Consider the following 15228-nt stretch of genomic DNA (forward strand, 5'->3'; position numbering starts at 1 on the left):
AAGGCGAATGAATTCCAATACCAACCGCTCTTATCAGCGTGGGTTCGAGTCCCAATAGAAACTTTCTTTTTTGTTTTTTTTAATACATTTTATGATTGTAAGTATATTTATTATATAATTGTATTTTCAGAAAATACGTATTTAGTTAAAAAAATTTTCGACAATTAATGTTCAGACATCATTTGTGGCTTGTTTAATGTGTTTGTGTGTGTTTTATTCTTTTATTATTTTAATTTTTGGCACTGTTCTAATAAAAATGTTTGAGAAGTAGTAAGTATAAATTAGTTTAATATTTAAACAAAATATAAATAAAAAGTATATTAATGTCGTTTAAATCATATAATAGAAGTATAACTTCCTACGTGCGTACAAAGTACACACACATTCTTTTTTTTTTTGTGTTTTGTGGTAGTAAGTGTTATCACCTCTAGTCCTTATGCAAGCTTCAGTTTGCGTGGGCGCGCTCCTAATAAAATTATTAACATTTTGTTGTGGTAGGTTGCTCCATCCTTCAAGAGCAGCCTGTATACTAGCCGTGCGGTGTTTTGTGGATTATCCCGGCGAGCTCTAATTTTTCTTTTAAGCATATCCCACATATACTCGATAGGGATAAGCTCGGGTGAGCAAGCAGGCCACTAAAAACAAGGGATGACTTCTGCTTCAATGATGTCTCCAGTCACTCTATTCGTATGTGGAGGTCCATTATCATGCAATAAAATTAAATTCTCCTGTTTCACCTCTCCAGAGCGTGACTACAGGTTATCAACATACCTATGTAGTCCAGAAAGCCACTGCGCATCCGCTCGGAAAAATATTCTAATTCGGATTTCTTGCACAATCTTACTCAAAAAGGACCCCTTTTAACAAATTTGCATGTTGCCAGGACCAAAAGTTGGTCAAAAATTTTTTAAACTTTTTTTTGTTTTTTTCCTAAAATTATTTTTTTTTGAATAGAACAAATTTTTTTTTAGGTTTTTTGGACCATTCCAAGCAGAAAAGATCTTTAGTGACTTTTCTCTAAAGTTGATAGTTCTTGTCATTTTTAACCCTCAAAAACTATATGAAAAACTGAAAATTTGAATGTTTCCAAGGTATGTAGATATTCTTTAAACATCGATTGATGAAATCCCGAAGAGTTTTTTGCAATACAATATTCAAAACTCCTTTGTTTTTTAATTGCTAATCAAGCGTGCGCGACACTATTTTCCACCATTGCATGTGTAAATGTGTATGCACTATGGTGCAAATGAAAGGAATAAATTCGTTATTTCGTAAACCGGCGACTTTAAGGAAAAATCCCGAAACAGGTCGATTTTTATTTTTAAGTTATGATATTGTGACCTATATGGTATACTAGTGACGTCATCCATCTGGGCGTGATGATGTACTGGATGATTTTTTTAAACGAGAATAGGGGTCGCTTGCTAGCTCATTTGAAAGGTTCTTCAATTCTCTATTCAGTAATATAAACATTTACATAATTATTTATACAGGGTGTCCAATAATTTAATTTTTTTTTTCAATTTGCCAAATGATTTAATTTAATAAAAATTTTTGGATACCCTGTATAAATAATTATGTACATGTTTATATTACTGAATAGAGAATTGAAGAACCTTTCAAATGAGCCAGCACATGACCCGTATTCTTATTTAAAAAAATCATCGATTGCATCATCACGCCCAGATGGATGACGTCACTAGTATACCATATATGTCACAATATCACAACTTAAAAATAAAAATTGACCTGTTTCGGGATTTTTCGTTAAAGTAGCCGGTTTACGAAATAACGAATTTAATCCTTTCATTTGCACCATACTTCATACACATGCAACGGTGGAAAATAGTGTCGCGCACGCTTGATTAGCAATTAAAAAACAAAGGAGTTTTGAATATTGTCTTGCAAAAGACTCTTCGGGATTTCATCAATCGATGTTTAAAGAATATCTACCTACCTTGGCAACATTCAAATTTTCAGTTTTTCACATAGTTTTTGAGGGTTTAAAATGGCCGATTTCGCAATTTTTCAATTTTTAATCGCTTATAATATGTCAAGAACTGTCAACTTTAGAGAAAAGTCACTAAATATCTTTTCTGCTTGGAATGATCCAAAAAACCTAAAAATATATAAGAGTAGTTTCATACTCTTATTCTTGTAAGAGATAGCTGTATGAATTCATCTAAAAAAGAGTTTATTTACAATATGTACAAGATAGATTAAAAACATTAATATAACTAAAATAACTTAAAAATACAAACCTAAAAAAGAGAATCAAGAACAATGCTATTTCTTATGAGTTTTTGACAACTATCAAATAATTTACAAAACGTCAGTCAAACTACAAACTACAATTATAGAGTCATGCCTCCTAAAACTACAAATACCCTAAATTATCGAAATGTGGTTTTATTAAAAATAAGCATAGTTTTATTTTTACAAATATTTTGTTCCATGCAAAAAAAATAATTTTAGGAAAAAAACAAAAAAAAAAACGTTTAAAAAATATTTGACCAACTTTTGGTCCTGGCAACATGCAAATTTGTTAAAAGGAGTCCTTTTTGAGTAAGATTGTGCAAAAAATCCGAATTAGAATATTTTTCCTAGCGGATGCGCAGTGGCTTTCTGGACTAATGAGCAGTTAAAGTTGAGTGGATGAAAATTAAAGGAGTTTTTTTACGGATCACAATTCCTCTCCAAAACATTACACTTCCCCTCTTATATTTGTGAACAGATCTGACAGTTTTCGTTCTTGCTTGTTTTCCTCGACCTCTAAGTACAGGATTTCGTGGGTCATCTGATTTTACACAAATCCTGACATTTTCTGAAAATAGCACATTTTGTCAATTCCCAATGTTTTTGTGGTGAAGACACCAATTTAGGCGAACAATCTTGTGCTGCCGGGGAAACTCGGGAACCCATTAGTGCTGTATACTTCTTGGCATCACCTCTTCTTCTGATCGTTTCAACTGAAACAGTTACACCTGTAACTTTCAAAAGCTGCCTTTGGAGCTGCAGATGAGAGATGGTTGGGTATCTTCCAGCTGATTGGACAATTAAACGATTCTGCCGAGCCGTTATTACTTTTCGGCGACTTTCCCTTGCTTTATTTTTGAGTTTTCCTAGTTCCTGTTACCTGGCATAGGTTTTGGACAGAACGCCCTGTGTTTAATCGGTGTGTGTATTTAGAAACTTGGTTATGGTCAAATTATTAAGTTACTTAAATAGGTACTCCAAGGACATATTTATGTTCCTGCAGAGGATTTTTTAGTATACTCGTATGTTGCATTAGGGGTTAGTATTACGTTAGGGGTTAGTTAGTATTCCGTATTCGAAAGACATTATAGGTGACTACCAATGCGGATTTCGTGCACCCGTGTTGAGCTGCCCCCCCCCCCCACTTGCAAAAATCAAAAACCAAATAGCCCTGATTTATGAGCTATTTATGAGCTCTCATATTCCGCAAACTAAAAATTTTGAGCTCGTTCCACTGAGCAGGAATTTGATACTTTGGTGGGGAGGGCTGAGTCAGCCCCCCACTACTTAAAAATGGGAATATTGAATCGGTTTTTGCGGCAGAATTACGAGGTATTTATGAGCTCTTGAAAGTATATAGTTTCGATTTTTGAGCTCATCCCCTTCACCCCCAAACAACCCTTTAATTGATTTAACTTAAGAGAAAAATGCTGAGAAAACTTAAAATATATCGTATTGAGGATATAATTCCTATAGCTTATATACTCTAAGAATAAACTATTAAATCACGTGCATTTCGATTATTGAGCTACAACCCCTTCGCAAGAAAACCACCCTATCTTCCCGGCTTAAGAGAAAGTTGTATTTAAAATGCATTAAACTAATTATTTGGCGACAACATATCATTGAATAATTTATAAGCGTCCAAATTACGCGCATTTAGATCAGTAAATTGCAATTTATTTTGTATAGTGCAGTCACTAAAAGTAAAAATAAACGATTACCTTCAATTTCGGTGAACCTTTATCGATTTTCACGAAAATTGGTCAGTGGATAGAGGATACGTCAAGAAACAAAGGTGACATAATACTACCTTGCGCCTTTACCCTGAGGGTGCATACCGCCCCTTCTCGGGGGTGAAAATTATTTTTTTTAAAATAACTGCACAAATCAATAAAAGAACAAATTAAAAGTAAAATTTATTATATAAAGTTAATAAAATAAGTCAATACTTTTTAAGTTATTAAAGATTAAAAATTTTAATTATTCGTGAAAAAAATGCATGTTATGAAGCGATTTTTCGTAAATCACTGAAAAATTGTAAATTTTTACAAAAAAGTTAATAGTAGTTTAATTCGTATAGCTTACTTATATTCTAAGAATAAACTCATAAATCACGCGCCTTTCGATTATAGAGCTACAACCCCTTCGCAAGAAAACCATCCCATATTCCCGGCTTAAGAGAGAGTTTTACTTAAAATAATTTAAATTAATTATTTGGCGAATACATATCGTTTAATAATTTATGAGCTTGCAAAATATACGCATCTCAATTATTGAATTGCTATTTTCTTTCTATAGTGCAGTCACTGAAGGTAAAAATCAACTATGACCTTCGATTTCGGTAAATCTCCATTCATTTTCACGAGTTAACAATAACAATTTGAGGTTTTAACCTGGGGTATATGTCACCCCTTCTCGGGGGTGAAAATTACTTTATTAAAAATAACCCCACAAATCGAGAGAGGGACAAATTGTAAGCAAAATTTGTTATAAAATGTGATTAAAATAAATCAATACTTTTTGAATTATTAAAGATCAAATATTTTAATTTTTGTGAAAGAAAATGCATGCTTTAAGGCGATTTTTCATAAATAACTCAAAAACTTAAGTTTTTACAAAAAAGTGTTTATCACTAAAATTGAAGCTAATAAAAATATAATAAATTTCTTACTTGAAAACCCTTTAATGTTAATTTAAAGTTAGTTATTGGTAATTAAATGTATATTTTTTTCTGTGACTCTTCAAATCTAAGGATTCAAGCTTAAATAACGGGAAAGAGATGCATTTTATAACACTTAGGTACTAAATACTTGTCAAAGTACTTAGAAATACCTATCAAGAATGAGCTCTAGAAAAAGTTAATAGCATCAAAATCCGCTCACCAATTTTCGTGAAAATGAATGGAGATTTACCGAAATCGAAGGTCATAGTTGATTTTTACCTTCAGTCACTGCACTATAGAAAGAAAATGGCAATTCAATAATTGAGATGCGTATATTTAGCGAGCTCATAAATTATTAAACGATATATAGTCGCCAAATAATTAATTTAAGTTATTTTAAGTACAACTCTCTCTTAAGCCGGGAATATGGGATGGTTTTCTTGCGAAGGGGTTGTAGCTCAATAATCGAAAGGCGCGTGATTTAAGAGTTTATTCTTAGAATATAAGCTATACGAATAAAACTACTATTAACTTTTTTGTAAAAACTTACAGTTTTTCAGTGATTTACGAAAAACCGCTTCACAGCATGCATTTTTTTCACGAATAATTAAAATTTTTGATCTTTAATAACTTAAAAAGTATTGACTTATTTTAATAACTTTATATAATAAATTTTGCTTATAATTTGTTCTTTTATATAATTTGTGCAGTTATTTTTTATAAAATAATTTTCACCCCCGAGAAGGGGCGGTATCCACCCTCAGGGTAAAGGCGCAAGGTGGTACCATGCCACCTTTGTTTCTTGAGGTATCCTCTAACCACTGACCAATTTTCGTAAAAATCGATGAAGGTTCACCGAAATTGAAGGTAATCGTTTATTTTTACTTTCAGTGACTGCACTATACAAAATAAATTGCAATTTACTGATTTAAATGCGCGTAATTTGGAACCTTATAAATTATTAAATGATACGTAGTCGCCAAATAATTAATTTAATGCATTTCAAGTACAACTTTCTCTTAAGCCGGGAAGATAGGGTGGTTTTCTTGCGAAGGGGTTGTAGCTCAATAATCGAAATACACGTGATTTAATAGTTTATTCTTAGAGTATATACGCTATAGGAATTATATCCGCAACACCATATATTTTAAGTTTTCTCAGCATTTTTCTCGTAAGTTAAATCAATTAAAGGGTTGTTTGGGGGTGAAGGGGATGAGCTAAAAAATCGAAACTATATAATTTCAAGAGCTCATAAATAGCTCGTAATTCTGCCGCAAAAACCGATTCAATATTCCTATTTTTAAGTAGTGGGGGGGGCTGACTCAGCCCCCCCACTAAAGTATCAAATTCCTGCTCAGTGGAACGAGCTCAAAAGTTTTAGTTTGCGGAATATGAGAGCTCATAAATAGCTCATAAATCAGGGCTATTTGTTTTTTGATTTTTGTAAGTGGGGGGCCAGCTCAACACGGGTATTTCGTGCTGGAAGGTTAACAATAGAGACAGTTTACTCTAGCGCAAGAGAAATGAGAAATACAAGAGCAAGATCGTCGCCTAGCCCAAGCGCATCCGCCATATTGAAACAGCTCCAATTCAATTATTATTTCCGTTTTTAATTCACAATGGCTGGGAATGTAGTATCATCTGCACAATTGAATCAATCATTAGAAAAAATCGTTGATGGTGCTTCACTTATTTATAATGCCTTTGAAGCGCATAATAATTTTACGCAATTATAAAGGTGGCTCAAATGTCAAGAACCTCCACCAAAAAATACAAACAAGTGTGCTGATGAAAGAGATCAGAGGCTAAAAGTGACCAATGAATGTACTGAATAATATTAAATACAAATAAAATATTGTGGTATAGTACGACATTTTTATGGAGAAATGTTTGGCTTTGGAAAATTTATAAAATAATATTTATTGATGTATAACTCACAAAGTTGATTCGCTAATTAGTGCAGTCACTGAAGGTTTTCACCTCCGATTTCGTTGAACCTCCATCGATTTTCATGAAAATTGGTGAGTAGTTAGAGGATACCTCAAGGAACAAAGGTGACATGATTCCACCTTGCGATTTTACCCTGGGGGTGGATGCCACCCCTTTCCTGTGGTGAAAATTATTTTATTAAAAATAATACCACAAATCGATAGAGGGACAAATTCTAAGCAAAATTTGTTGTATTAAGTTATTAACATAAATCAATACTTTTTGAGTTATTAAAGATCAAAGATTTTATTATTTCGTAAAAAAATGCATGTTTTAAAGTTGTTTTTCACGTATAACTCAAAAACTATTAGCTTTTACAAAAAGTAATTTTTACCAAAATTAAAGACAATAAAAATTTTAATACACTATTCACTCAAAGTACTAAACTAATGTTAATTCAAAGTGAGTTATGGGTAATTGAATGTATATTTTTTTCGACGAGTACTCAAATCTAAGTATTCAAGCTTAAATAACGGGATAACGATACATTTTTTAAAATATACCTGCTTAACACTTATCAAAGTACTTTACAATACCTAACAAACGAGCTCAAGAAAAAGTTAATAGCATCAAAATTAAGCAAGTTACTGAAACTAAGAGAACCCTTTCGAATTTTTTAGGAAAAAGTGAAAAATAAAACATACGCCATTTCAACAAAAATTAAAAGTTATAGTAATCCTTACAAAAATTTCTGTGTATTAGCATAACTAATGATTTTAAAAAATTTCACCGGTTTAGAATCCGTACTTTTGAAAAAAAAATATGATTTAAAAAAATCAGAATTTTTAAAATTATCGTCATTTAAATTTTCTTTTGATAATAACTATAAAAATACCCAATATACGTAAAAAATCGTAATTAACCAAATTTTAGTTTTTTCTATATCAAATATTATACCTTGTTTACCATTTCTGTGGGATGAAAAATAACCGAGATAGAAACGTTTAAAACTTAAATTTTGCTGCGAGAACCATGTAACCGTGGCCATTTAATCTTTGATTTAAAAAAAATAAGAGGTCTAAAAGATTAAATTTACCGCGTTTTAATAGCCTTTGGAATTACCTTTGAAACCGTTTTTAGGTAAACCTGATATCTTAAAAATTAACGGAGGTATTAAAAGAAAACGATAACATTTTTTGGAAAAAATTTTAAAAGATAAAGTTTGAAAAATTGTTGGAGCATAAATTTTTATGCTATTAACTTGTTCGTTATCTCATTTGATAGATACTTTTAAGTACTTTTACAAATGTTAAATAAGTTTATGTTATAAAATGCATCGTTTTTCCGTAATTTAAGCTTGAATACTTAGATTTGGATACTCGCCAAGAAAAATATGCATTCAATTACATATAACTCACTTTTAGTCAATATTAAAAGGTTTTCTTTTTAAGAGGAAACAGTAGCGATCAACAGGTAGCAAAAACTCGTTCCAAGATTGCGGCTGTAATTTTGAATATTTTTTCGAGGTATTTGGCACACATATTCGTAATATAATAAACAATGGCGGTACAGAGCCCAATTTGAAAAATACATTAATATGTGGAAATTACTCTGTAATTAAATACAACATTAAAAAAACGAGCCTGTACCGCCATTAAGAAGAACAAAAAAATACACTCTCTTCAAAAAACTTTTTTATCCGATGCCTAGATTTTGTGTCATTTTGGAACTACTAAAATTTTTTATTTCATTAGTAGTTCCAAAATGACACAAAATCTAGGCATCGGATAAAAAAGTTTACTTGAAGAAAGTGTATTTTTTTGTTCTTCATAATGGCGGTACAGGCTCGTTTTTTTAATATTGTATTTAAATACAGAGTAATTTCCACATATTAATATATTTTTCAAATTGGGTTCTGTACCGCCATTCTTTCTTATATTACGAATACGTGTGCCAAATATCTCGAAAAAATATTCAAAATTACAGCCGCAATCTTGGAACGCGTTTTCGCTACCTGTTGATCGCTACTGTTTCACCTTAAAAAGTTTATTTAATTTTTTATTACCTTCAATTTTGGTAATAATAACTTTTTTGTAAAAACTTATAGTTTTTGGGTTATCTATGAAAAATCGATTAAAAACATGCATTTTTCTTAGGAAAAATTAAAATTTTTGATCTTTAATAACTCAAAAAGATTTGCTTTATTTTAATAACTTTATATAACAAATTTTTCTTAGAATTTGTCCCGCTATCTAATTATGGGGTTATTTTTAATAAAATAAATTTCACCCCCGAGAAGAGGTGGCATCCACCCCCAGGGTAAAAGCGCAAGTTGGCACCATGTCACCTTTGTTTCTTGTGATATTCTCTAACTACTCACCAATTTTCATGCAAATCGATTGAGGTTGAACGAAATCGGAGGTAATAGCTCATATCCACCTTCGGTGACTCCACTAAATCTGAGACACAACTGTCTACACTACAATCACAATAAAACTGCACTATATAGAAATAAGCAAACCAAGACAAGTTGAATGTTCGAGGAGCACTCTTAAATCATGATTTGGGAGTGCTCCTCGTGCTTGTTTATTTCTAGTGCATCTTTATTGTGATTGTAGTGTAGACAGTTGTGTCTCAGATTAGCGAATCGACTATACCACTCTTAGACACCCATAATGATATTTCTTATTTATTTCTTTTTGTCTTCTTCTTAAGGTGCCGAGACCGCTTGTCGATCGTTGGCTCTCATGTTGCGTAGCATATTAACAATCATTGTCTTATTTACAGCCGCACGAAATAGTTCAGTGCTAGTTTTCCCAAACCATTGGCGTAGGTTTTTAAGCCAAGAAGTTGTACGGCGGCCCACACTTCTTTTTCCCATTATTTTACCTTGCATGACAAGGTGAAGTATGTCATATTTTTCTGGGTGACGCATTATATGACCAAAGTATTCCAATTTGCGCCTTTTAACCGTGTTCACTACTTCGCAACTTTTATTCAAACGTTGCAAAACCCTTTCATTTGTGACTCTTTCTACCCAACTGATCTTCAGAATACGGCGGTAGACCCACATTTCAAATGCTTCTAGGTTTTTTAAAAGCGATTCTGTCAGTGTCCATGCTTCAACCCCGTAAAGTAGTACTGGGAATATATAACATCGGACCATTCTTATGCGAAGTTCCAAATTTAGATCATGACTGCACAGGATTTTCTTAAATTTCATAAAACTTGTTCTTGCTTTGGCAATTCTACTTTTTATTTCTGTACTAGGGTTCCAGCTTTCATTAATATGAGTACCCAGATATACAAGATTACTTACTCGTTCAATTGAGTCATTACCGATTGTTACGTTATAGTTATTATTATTTACGGCTGCCTGTTTACTAATAACCATAAACTTTGTTTTTTTTTTTTGTTTTTTTTTGTTTTTCTTTTTCTTTTTGTACAGGTATCTTAATTGAGACTACCAGAGCAACAATGCCCTAAGCCCAAAAACAACGTTTGTAGATAAAATGTAATATTTGCATTCATATTTCCATTATATTTATGGGATGGCGCTACAAATTATTTAGTATCTAGCCAAATATAGAGGTAGGCTGGGTATTTGGTCATTTTGTTAAAATTTGCTTTAGTCTTTTATATTCTAATTCTAATGTCCTGAAAGTAATTATTTGTGGAGTTGATCATTGTTCCAAAATATACCTATTGGTCTAATCGTTCGACATTGGCTCCGTTTATGACAAGATTATCGTTATTTCTTCGAGTTTTGGATACTCTCATACATTTTGTCTTCTTAACGTTTATTACTGGACCTTAATCTTGGCCATCCATCGGTATTCTCTTCACCAATTCTGACAATCTTCACCAGTCTCTGAAAATTTTCGGCTAAGACGACAGTATTATCTGCATATCTAATGTTGTTAATGGACACTCCATTTATATTTTCCACATTTTCACCACTCTCAAGAGCCTTTTTTAGAATCTCTTCCAAGTAGGCATTAAAAAGAATTGGCGTTAATACGCATCCCTGTCTCAACCCACGTCTAATTTCAATTTCCTCTGACAGCTGTTCGTTAACACGTACAGTATTTCTCATGATCATCTTTAAGTGCGTCACAGTTTTTCGATTTCTTTCTAACGCATTAAATTGTATGTGACAGAAAAAAAGGCACGTCGGTGATTACATTTCGTCGGTGACATTTTTATAACATTTATTCTAGTTATTCTCTAGCTGTCGATAGATGGCGCCAGAATAAAAAAATAATTTTTTTTAATTAGATAATATTACAAATATAATCTGTATAATTTATAAGACTATACAAATCAAAGAAAATACCATTTTATAAATGCAAGAAACACATTTGATTTGTTTTTATTCCAAATTTAAAATAAAATGTGACAACTGTCAGATTTAACTAAAATGTCATGTTAGAATAAATGTCATAAATGTGTATTATCACGGACTTACCCTTTTTCCTATTATTTGTTACGCACTGAAAAATGATCATCAAAAGGATCAAAAGGATCCCTCCTCGAAAACCCGACGTTTAGGCAGGATTTTTTCCACCCGGAACTTTCGTAATTTCCAAAATTTATGCTTAACCTCTGAGTGGCGCTTTCCTGCTATGGACGTGGATAATAATTTCAGTGCTTTTTTGGATAAGCTTGTCCGTATCTTCAATAAAGCATTTCCTTTAATTGCAATTAAGCCAAAACATCGCAAACCCTGGACTACTAAAGGTATCCGAATATCTTCCAAGAATATGCGTTCTCTTCTCTATATCAGGAAATTTACTACCAACGTTTCTATCACTGAATATATCACCAAGTACAGGGAAACCTATCTTAAACTTATAAAATCAGCTAAAAAAGACTACTACCATAACCGTTTGGGAAGCTCAAAAAGTGTTGCAAAAGAAACTTGGTCCATAATAAACGATCTTCGAAATAAAACCCACACTGCTAAAACAATTTCCCTTCCAGACCCTGAAAATCTAAATGAATACTTTGTTAATGTGAGTAAAAATATTACATCAACTATTTTGCCACAACAAGATCCCATTGCTTATCTCCCTAATTCAAGAAAGGTCTCGAATTCATTCTTTATAAAACCAGTCGATAAATCTGAACTGATCCAAAAAATCAATAGTATTAAAAGCAAATCCTCCTGTAGTACTGATGGTCTATCGATAAAAATTTTTTCTAATGTCCCAGAAAATGTGTTAGAAGTCCTCATCTCACTAATTAATGATTCCTTTGAGAAAGGTAAATTTCCAGAGTGCCTGAAGACAGCCATCATTATTCCTCTTCATAAGGGTGGTGAAATATCTAATACCTGCAATTATAGACCTATTGCACTACTACCGGTACTCTCCAAAATTATTGAGAGACTCATAAAAGCCCGACTTATGTCCTTTCTAGTTGAAAACAACATTTTATCACAAAATCAGTTCGGCTTTTTAAATAATAAATGCACCACTGATGCCATCTTTTCTGTACTACATGAGGTTTATCAAGCACTGAACAATAATCTTCACACTGCCACCGTTTTTTGTGACTACGCCAAAGCTTTTGATTGTGTAAATCATAACATTTTGATAAGAAAACTAAATTTCTACGGAATTCGAGGTATTTCTTTAGATTGGTTCCAATCTTACTTGGATGATAGGAAACAACTGGTTAGAGCAAATGATACAGACTCTAGTCTCAAAAACATTGTATGTGGGGTACCTCAAGGTTCAGTATTGGGTCCTTTACTTTTCCTTATCTTTACATTACTAGTTTAAAAATCGATGGAAAAATATTTCTTTTTGGTGATGATACCAGTATCACTTGGAACAACTCAAATATTGCAACTCTTCATGCTACTATAACTTCTGATCTACTTACAATAAAAACCTGGTCTGACTCTAATTTACTCTCGTTTAACGTAGATAAAACAGTAGCATTGTCTTATAAAGGAGTCCTTCAACCCTTACCTCTTAATAACAGCCAGATCAGTACCGTTGATTCTGTGAAATTTCTTGGTATTTTTTTAGACAGCAACCTTAAATGGTCCCACCATATCGATTTGTTAAGGAAGAAACTATCCTCAGCTTGCTATGCTATAAGATCTGTTTCGAATGAACTCAATTTAGCATCTTCCAAAATAACATATTTTTCTTTGTTCGAGTCACATCTTCGTTATGGTCTTCCTTTTTGGGGTTCTGGTACAGCTGCCCAATTCGATGTTATTTTCAAATTACAAAAAAGAGCAATTAGACATCTGTTTGGCCTCAGAAGAACAACACATTGCAGAAGTTACTTCATAGATCACAGAATTTTAACCCTTCCATCTTTGTATATTTTAGAAACTGTTTGCTTAATTCGTAAACATCTACATGTCTTTCCACCAAGACCTAATCATGACTACTTCACGAGAAATTCTACGTTTGACGTCTATATGCCGACCCCGTCCTCTGAGTTAGTAAAGAAATCTATATTATATTCCGCAAAAAAACTTTACAACCATCTCCCTCTACAACTTAAATCTGCAGCATCTTTCCCCAAATTCCGTAAACTGACAAAAGCCTACCTATCTGAAAGACCATATTATTCAGTAGAGGATTTTCTTAATCAATAACTAAGAAATTACAGTACCCTTTGCACAAGTAGTATTTTTATTATCATTTTTTTTTTGTCTATATTTGGGTGTCATATGCAGCAGTTTAACTTTTAAACTTATTAATTACTAGGTAGACTATGCATTTGCAATTTACTTAAATTTTGCAATTGATTACTTCTGTTTAACTTCATTATTATTGTTATTATTGTAAATATATTGACGATTTATGTAATTTTAGTAAATTGGATTGTTATTGTTTTGTTGTCTTGACTTTTTATAAGCTTTGTCGATAAAATTGTACAATTTTTCATGACAATAAAGCATATTTCTATTCTCTATTCTATATTCTATAATACTTTTACTCGCTGGAATAGATTATTATTGTGGTATAGATTATCCTGAGGTCAGAAAGACCAATTAATAATTTATAATTAAATCAAAAATTTTTATTCCGATCAGTTGTACTAAAATCGTACTTATTACTTTACATTCAGTTTTAAAATAAAAGTCAATATCGATCGTACAAATACCCTTTAAACGACAATTTTGTGTGAATCGTGTAAAAATTAGAAGTGGAGCAAGGTTAAGTTCCGTTAATCCGTCACCGAGCACTTTGAAGCCACATAATCCCAGATTATCATGTTGAAGAGAAAAAGACTGATTTACGTCAAAATGCTTTTCCCAAAGGCAATGAAATATGAGCTGTGTAAGTTCGTCAATAGCATTATCATCTACAGGGTTTTAAAAATATTTTCATTACATGTAACTAAATATTTATTTTTAAATTCAAATTTTTTTTTGAAAAAGTTAATTATTTTGTATTATTACTAATTTGCCAAGCACTTTGAAGATACATACTCCCAGATTATCATGTTGAAGAGAGAAAGACTGATTTACGTCAAAATGCTTTTCTCAAAGGCAATGAAATATGGCTGTGTAAGTTCGTCAATAGCATTATCATCTACAGGGTTTTAAAAATATTTTCATTACATTTTTTTTTGGAAGGTGGGAGTCTTCTTAAGACCGTCTGAGAAGGTGTCCCAGGTGTGTCGGATTCGGCCCATCCTATCTGTATCACGAGCCGCCTACTGACTAAACCCACCTCCTCTTTCTCCAGCCGACGGGTCTGGAACCGCTCTTAGCGAGCATATCTGACCCGTCGACCTTACTCATAGCTCCCCTCTGGCACTTCCAGCGTGCATTCCATGGATTGGTTGGCCGCTCGGCCGTTCCTCCCGCCCAGGCCCCGCACCAGACAGGCCGGTGAAGCGACCGTCTAGCTCACTAGCTCAACCCGTGCGCGGGTAGGTCGACCGGGGTGCCCTCATCCCAGGATGGAACTAACCAAAGAATGTCAGTTGGCAGTTACGAGCAACTCCAGTCATTCATACTTTCATCTATGCACGCTTTCTCATCCACCGATTCGTACTTTCTGTCATTTAACTCAAAACATTTCTTATTTTCATCTCTACACACTTACTCGTCCACACAACCATTCTGACATTTAGATGGGGCAGTCTGTGTAGGTCGAATGTAGAAGGTCCTTCCCCACTGACTGTCCTAAAACGATACAAAACATGCTATAACATACAAGGAAAAAACTAGAGTAAAAGGAGATGAAAAGAGAAAGCAGAGATAGAATTAGAGAAGAGAGAAGGAAGAGAAAAGAAAGAATAGGAAAGAAGCAAAAAAGGAAAAGAAAAACTAAAGATAAAGAACATAAACAAAAAATAAAGAAGATAAAATATGCAATAAATAAAATATCACTTGAACT

Source organism: Diabrotica virgifera, chromosome 6 (genome assembly GCF_917563875.1).
Source record: "Diabrotica virgifera virgifera chromosome 6, PGI_DIABVI_V3a".
NCBI lineage: Eukaryota > Metazoa > Arthropoda > Insecta > Coleoptera > Chrysomelidae > Diabrotica > Diabrotica virgifera.